General features: G+C 36.0%; 1 protein-coding gene across 1 annotated transcript in view; it reads left to right on the forward strand.

The window, feature by feature from the left end:
• The first annotated feature begins 5,773 nt into the window (after positions 1 to 5,773).
• LOC121387057 (putative GPI-anchored protein pfl2) overlaps positions 5,774 to 7,500 on the forward strand; it is a 29,345-nt gene continuing 27,618 nt past the window's right edge. Inside the window, exon 1 of the mRNA XM_041518067.1 lies at positions 5,774 to 5,911. The gene's annotated coding sequence lies outside the window, so the exon portion shown is untranslated. The remainder of the gene's footprint in view (positions 5,912 to 7,500) is intronic.

Genomic DNA, 7,500 nt, shown 5'->3' on the forward strand with positions numbered 1-7,500 from the left:
TGATAAAGCAATGTGCTCTAGTGGTGTCGTTAAACAAAATAAACTTTATAAACTTTGACATATATTACACATTTTATTTAGATTAAGAGGTCCCTTTAAAAAGTGATTCACTATATGCAGATTTTTCGCTCTACTATTGTATAATAAATGTTCTTCTTTACTTTCAGTTTACCTTCAAAAGACTGACGTTAAGTTTCACACGTGAAGATACGAAATTTAGAAATCGTCAAAAAAGAGGAAAATCATCATATCAGCTAAAGGAAGATAACTCGTCATATCAAAAGGAGAGAACTCTTGATTTCAACTAAAGGGTGAAAATTCGTCTAAGTAGTGCGATGTCAAAAAAAAAAAAAAAAAAAAAAAAAAAACATTTTTATTTAGGACTCATTCTTTTAAACTTTTTAGCGGGCTTCATTCGAGGCCAACTTTAAACTTAGAAATTAATCAAAAGTGGCTACAAGGAATTATTTATAATTGTAAAACTATTGTTTTAGTTTAATAAATTTGTGTGTGTAAGCCATTGGCAGTTTTAGCACAATAATATCAGAACCTCCCTCCCCCACCCCATTAAAAACATCATTGTTCCGATACTGGTCAGTTTAATTTTTCCACATTAGTAGATTTAATAGCTATTTTATTTGTAAAACTGGACCTACGTTTTGTTACTAGAACGTGTCTTATTGTTTGTATATTGAATACAGACAGCTTTTTGAGTATTTGTAAACAAGAGGACTGTGATATGTATTTCTTTCTCCCCTTTCTTTTTCATACAACTTTAAATTTCTTCTTACCAGGTCTTCATCCCTTTTCCACATAAGCGTGCGAGACCGGGCCGTGGGGGGGGGGGGGGGGGGGGGGGGGAGATCACCCCATCCCCAAGTGCTGGCTTAAATCCTTATATTCAGGCAAAAACGATTGATATAATCGTGCAAAATGTATTAATCTGAGACCACCATTCTGCCTGCGAAATTAGTTGTAATTCTTGCAAAAACGCGTAGTGATTCGTTTGTAACCCTATATAGCTGTTTGGCAGCAATGTTAAAGGGACATACCCTAGTTTTTAAACACTGAGGTATATGTTTTTAGTATTATAACCGTTTTTCATAACTGAAATCATACTCTACTTTATTTTATGCTTTAGATGATCAATTTCCGTACATTCGAAGTGTCTTTGGTCATCCTGGTGTTTTTAATATCACAAAATGCATTTCTCATATTTTTAAGAACGCACGTGCGTCTGAGAAGTAATAATTAAGATGTCAACTTTTAGTCCGTTTTCAGAGGGTATTTCACCATTTTAAAGTCACAGGCTCATGTTTCACTCAGTTGTAACTTTTTCCAAATGTGTTTTTAAGTTTGTAGATTAACTAAACTAAGAGTTAATTTTCATGGGTCGAAACTAGGGTATTTCCCTTTAATATGAATAACTGTGTTATCCAGATTCGGGCTTCTTTTTTAATTCGAGCTAAAACCAGCCTGCCCCACCCCCCTTCCCCAGTTCAACAATGGGAGCCCGTATGCCTATGATTTTCCATCTTCTTTTCTTCTCTTTCAAATTCTAATCATGTCTCTTCTAAACGTGTTATTGCTAAATTATTTTTATATGTAGCCCCTATATTATTCCCATATACATATTAAAGGCATATTGTCACAGATCATAAAATGTGCTGAGTGCGTCGTTAAATAAAACATTTCTTTCTTTCTGACCTATTAAATGGCCTAACAAAGTATAACGTTGAACAGATGTATTTGATTTGTCCCTAAATGTACTTTATTGAACAATTTACGTACCCATCATACTCCACTTAATAATGATATTTTGTAAAAAAAATAATAATAATAATATTAATAATTGAAATATGGTAATCGTCCATAATTTAAAAATTAATATTGCCAAGAGGATTGACATGGATTTCACTCCATCGTGGTTTAGTTAAGATTTGGTTTCTAAACATTGATGTAATTTTCATTTATTATCCACTTTGAAGAAATAAGGTCCTTAAATCCGTGACAGTATGCCTTTAATACATGTAAAATATCTTATCTATATAGAGTATACTACATGAGTGACCATATATCTTGTAACGGCGATTTGTTTTCTTAAACGTATCTAACAAAACGTATTGCGTAGGATTTATTTCTTAGGATCGTATGTAAATACAATGACTAATGAATAATATACAGATTCATTGCTTATGCAAGAACCTTTCTACCTGTTACTGACCCACCATTGTCGTTCGCCTGTTCTCGTGTGTTTTGTCACGAACCAATGACGTAAAATGTCATACATTAACAGGGGCGCGTTCAGGGGGTCGATCGCTCGCTAAGTGTTTCACTGCTTACCGTAATCATTTATCATATCACAATAATAATATGAATAATATGGATAATAAAGAAATTATATATATATTACTCTCACGTGAGAGTCGTACTGATTTTACAAAACTCGTGTCCGATTCATATATTATCCTCGCTCTCGCTCGGGCAATACAAAAATCCTGACACTCGTTTCGTAAAATCAGTACGACACACAAGCTCGTATAATAATCTCTATGTAAGTTTGTTTATGGTTTCAAACATGCCAAGTTAACATGTGTTATTAAACAAGTTTTGTTTTGTTTTGTTTGTTTTTGTTTTTTGTTTTGTATTATTTTGTTTTATTTTATTTTATTTTATTTATGGGTTTTTTAACTTATTTAGGGTGAGGTTCATAATATTCTGAAAACGGCAAGCTTGGGTTTGCCGAAGCTGATCTATGGTCCGTCCCACAGGGAATGCCTTTGTTATACGATTAAACTTACTACAAGTTATTTATTTCTGAGCCGACTAATTTGTCAATTGCACACAAAAATAATATTTGTTTGTTATTTCCAAAACACTTTTACGTTTCTTCTTACATCAAACCAAACTGAAATTAGTTACAGAAAACAGTTTTATAGAATGATGGGACAGACAATAGATCGGTAGTGTTGTTCGGGGGTATGCTCCCAGGAAAATGATGAAATAAAGAAGCCACAAGACGAGTTTTCGTAGCAGTTTAGTGGATGATGAATTTTTTATAACAGGCTATAAAATGGGTACTTCAAACGGAGGGGGGGGGGCGACAGCTTGTTCTGAATGTGCACAAAAACCCTATGACATGGGGGGGGGGGAGTCATGGGACAATGACGTCTTTAAATAAAACACTTCCTTCTATCTCCCACCCCCCCCCCTCCCCCACAAACACACAGACCCCCGCTATCTACCTGGTAGTTATAGAACATACGAAATATTGGTCATGCATTAACCAATAAATATTATCTAAACAAGAAAAAGAAAGGGATTGAAACCAAAATTCAAGCAAGCTATCCGCAGAGTCACTGATTGTTACAACATTGCTTGTCATGTTGAAGAAATATAACAAAAACTGTCACCTGTGTTCCTTCCTGGATTGAACAGGGACAAAGTAATCAAACAGGAAGATAAAACGAATAAAAAGGACGTCACAGAGATATATGATATTATAAAGATATTATATATTATATATACATGTATATATGACTTTACATGAATGAATGAATGAATGAATGAATGAATGAATGTTTAACGACACCCCAGCACGAAAAATAAATCGGCTATTGGGTGTCAAACTATGGTAATGCAAATAAATAAAGTGATGATCAACATCAATATAAAAATTCAAGACTTAAACAAAAACAGTGTAAAGAACTGTGCAAAAACACAAATATCACAGAATTTTACGGATACTGAATTTTACTCAAAACTTCAATTTTGTGCTGTATTGGCCATTCTCAAAGAGAATGTTACACCCCTGCACCACGGTGAGGTTACAGCACACGCAGGGGATATGACTTTACAAGCAGGTCATTCTAACCGGTAGTTTGTCGTAAGCATGTTCGTTCTAAAAGTACTAAAGTACTCTACTGTGTGTGTGTGTGTGTGTTGTTATGTGTGGTTATGTGTGTGTGTGTGTGTGTGTGTGTGTGTGTGTGTGTGTGTGTGTGTGTGTATGTATATATATATATATATATATATATATATATATAGAAATAGATATAGATAGATATATACATACATACATACATACATACATACTATACATATAGAAAAAGAGAGCCCGATAAATAGAGAGAGAGAGAGAGACAGAGAGAGAGACAGAGAGACAGAGACATACAGAGAGAGAGACAGGCAGACAGACAGACAGCGAGACAGATAGAGACAGATAGAGAGAGACAGACAAAGAGACAGACAGAGACAGACAGACAGACAGACAGACATACATACATACTATACAGAGAGAAAAAGAGAGACCGAGCGAGAGAGACAGATAGACCGATAAAGAGAGAGAGAGAGAGAGAGAGAGAGAGAGAGAGAGAGAGAGAGAGAGAGAGAGAGAGAGATCAACTAACTGGCCCACCCGTGGCCCAGTAGCCACGTCACTGTTTATCACATTACACGAACGAGCGCGACGAACTATTTTGTTTCCGGATGAACCTGGTAAAACAAACAAACATACTAGCAATACCTTGGAAAAGATTCAACCCAGAAACCCGGATAAACCGTGTGAATTTTTGACAATGCGTATCAGTATCTACAATCTTCAGGCGCTGGTACAGGGAATTGTATAGGGAGGAGAGACGTTTTTAGTGCAATACCGAAAAATGGACTGAAAAAAAAAGAAAGTTTGAAAGTTGGGTGAGTTCGACTATGGTAGCCCCACTCCCATGGCTAGTGATATCCAATGTTGGGCTAGTAAATAACTACTATTGCCATGCCCGACAGGGCTTCTAGATTATGGTAGCCCCACTCATATGGCTAGTGATATTCAATGTTGGGCTAGTAAATAACTACTATCGCCATGCCCGACGGCTAGTGAAAAACAAAGAAGTTGTCAAATGTTGTATTTAAGTGTATTGTGTAAATATGAATATCCAGCCCCCCCCCCCCCCCCCCCCACCCCCACCCCTAAGGGTTTTAAAGCTCTATCTCCTTCTTTAGGTGACATATCATATTATTCCTATTAGTAAAATTGTATTTACTTAAAGTGGGGCTAGTGAATTTTTAATTGTGGCTAATTTTTTTTTTTTAATCGCTGATCCCATGGCTAGTTGATTTTTATTAAAATTCTAGAAGCCCTGTTATTGGGTTCGCAGCCCGGTACCGGCTTCCACCCAGGGCGAATTTTAACGACTCACTGGGTAGGTGTTAGACAACTGCACCCTCTTCTCTCTCACTGATCACTAACAACTATAGCAACTAAGCGACTTTCCTGAACAGACAGCCTAGATAGCTGAGGTGTGTGCCCAGGACAACGTGAAACACCCAGTCGACCAAAATATTACACTTCTCCCACTAAAACAAACAAACAAAAGTATACATGTAAATAAATAATTTCACCATATGTACTGTGGATTTTCGGTGTAGGCATACGCACCCCTAGCTCCCTCCCCTTGAACCCACGCCTTTCATCCACGCCCTGGTTCCCCCCGTATAATATATCGACTCTCAGTGAACTCGAATAATAAACAAATGCTTCTACTCCGTAATTGATATCTCTCATACCCCGCCTTTACGGAAACGCGTCATTACATACCTCGTAGCTTGGGGAACTGATTCCTGTAGCTATTAATACCCGAGTATATAGCCTAGACACCCGAGTGTCATATCGGTGATTTGCATAATAATTCGAGAGGGTTTTTAACTTCCTGCTTGAAGCTTTGTAAAACGCTTTACAATTTCAGTTTCGAACATTAGTATTGTTTGACGGCAGTGAAGTAACGCGTGTTCTTGGTTTTGGTCACTTGTGGACTTTAATACCTGTTTACAGTTGACTTTAATGAAGGAATATTACACTGTTTTAGTTCATTACTTGTGAAACGTTTTCAAGACAGATTTCTACGCAGTTTCGAAGGTAAGTAAAATATACGATTACTAATACGAATACGAATATGTTTATTTAGATTTCCGATCATTTCACAATGTGTTCTCTCGTTCCAGCCAGTGTACCACGACTGGTATATCAAATGACGTGGTATGTACTACCCTGTCTGTGGGAAAGTGCATATAAAAGATCCCTTGCTGCATTAGAAAAAATATAGCGGGTTTCCTCTGACTACACGTAGTTTCAGAATTACCAAATTTTTTACATCCAATAGCTGATGATTAATAAATCAATGTGCTCTAGTGGTGTCGGTAAACAAACGAAACTTTAAAGGGACATTCCTGAGTTTGCTGCATTGTAAAATGTTTCTGACTAATATAATATTTCTACGATTAAACTTACATAAAATATTTTTTCTAGTTTATAATATCAGTTTCGGTATATCCAATGTGTTTCTGGTCGTCTTAATATTTGTAAGAAGCCCAAACTGGATTTTGTTTTCAAATAATTTCGTACGTACGAAAAAAACATATTTTAGGAAATAAAATTTAATTTAACCTAGTATAAATATTAGAACGATCAGAAACACGTTTAATATACAGCCACTAATATTTTATGTAGAAAAATATATTTGATATGTAATTACAATCGTTAAAAAGTCGATAACATCTTACAAATTGCAGTAAACTCAGGAATGTCCCTTTAATTAATAGTAAAGTTAAAAGTGAATATAAAATTAATTGTACCAAATAAATGACAAATGTCTCATTACAGTCCTTCCCAAAGGGAACGCCTTTTTGAATTCTTTGGAATTCAGCCCTCGAAATTCGCGGCGGCAATCGGCAATGCCGTCGCAAAAGCTATCAAAAACTTGATTTCCGACGGCATTTCATTGCCGTCGCAAATCTGTAAGTGGTGAAAAGTCTGTAGGCATTTCTCTCTGAACTGTCCAATTACAGATCCCAGAAAAAAGTATAAATTTATTATCGTGTGTAGCTCAGTTTCCTCAATTAATATAAATTGGTTTATTCCAGTATAGAAGCTTATGAAAGTAAAGTTGAGATGTTATGTTTTAGCATATTATTACAGCAGTGGATCATATATGAATAATTTTGACAGCATTAATCTTTTCTTTAAAATTGCCGTCGCAGTGCCGTTGCAAAATTGATTTGCGACGGCACTTAACTGCCGTAGCAAACTTGTCCGAATTTGAAGGGCTGGAATTTACTCCAAGTTATTTATTTCTGAGCTGATTGTTTTCTAACTTGCACACAAAAATAGTAAAAAAAAAAAAATGTTACTTCCAAAACACGTTTACTTTTCTTCTTACGTTACACCAAACTGAAATTAGTTTAATGGGACCGACTATAGGTATGTATATTATTTTGTCCTACTAAATAGAAAGACAAACAAAGCTATGCTGAGATAGACAAACAAAATGTTTACTACAGTGTCATTGTGAACAACACACACACACACGCACACACGCACACACACACACACACACACACACACACACACACACACACACACACACACACACATTTTGTCACCTTCCTACGCCCTTGACATCTTAAACAATGGGGGATTTTTCATTCCAGTACCAGCTCCAACCCAGT

This window comes from Gigantopelta aegis, chromosome 13 (assembly GCF_016097555.1).
Source record: "Gigantopelta aegis isolate Gae_Host chromosome 13, Gae_host_genome, whole genome shotgun sequence".
Taxonomy (NCBI): Eukaryota; Metazoa; Mollusca; class Gastropoda; order Neomphalida; family Peltospiridae; genus Gigantopelta; species Gigantopelta aegis.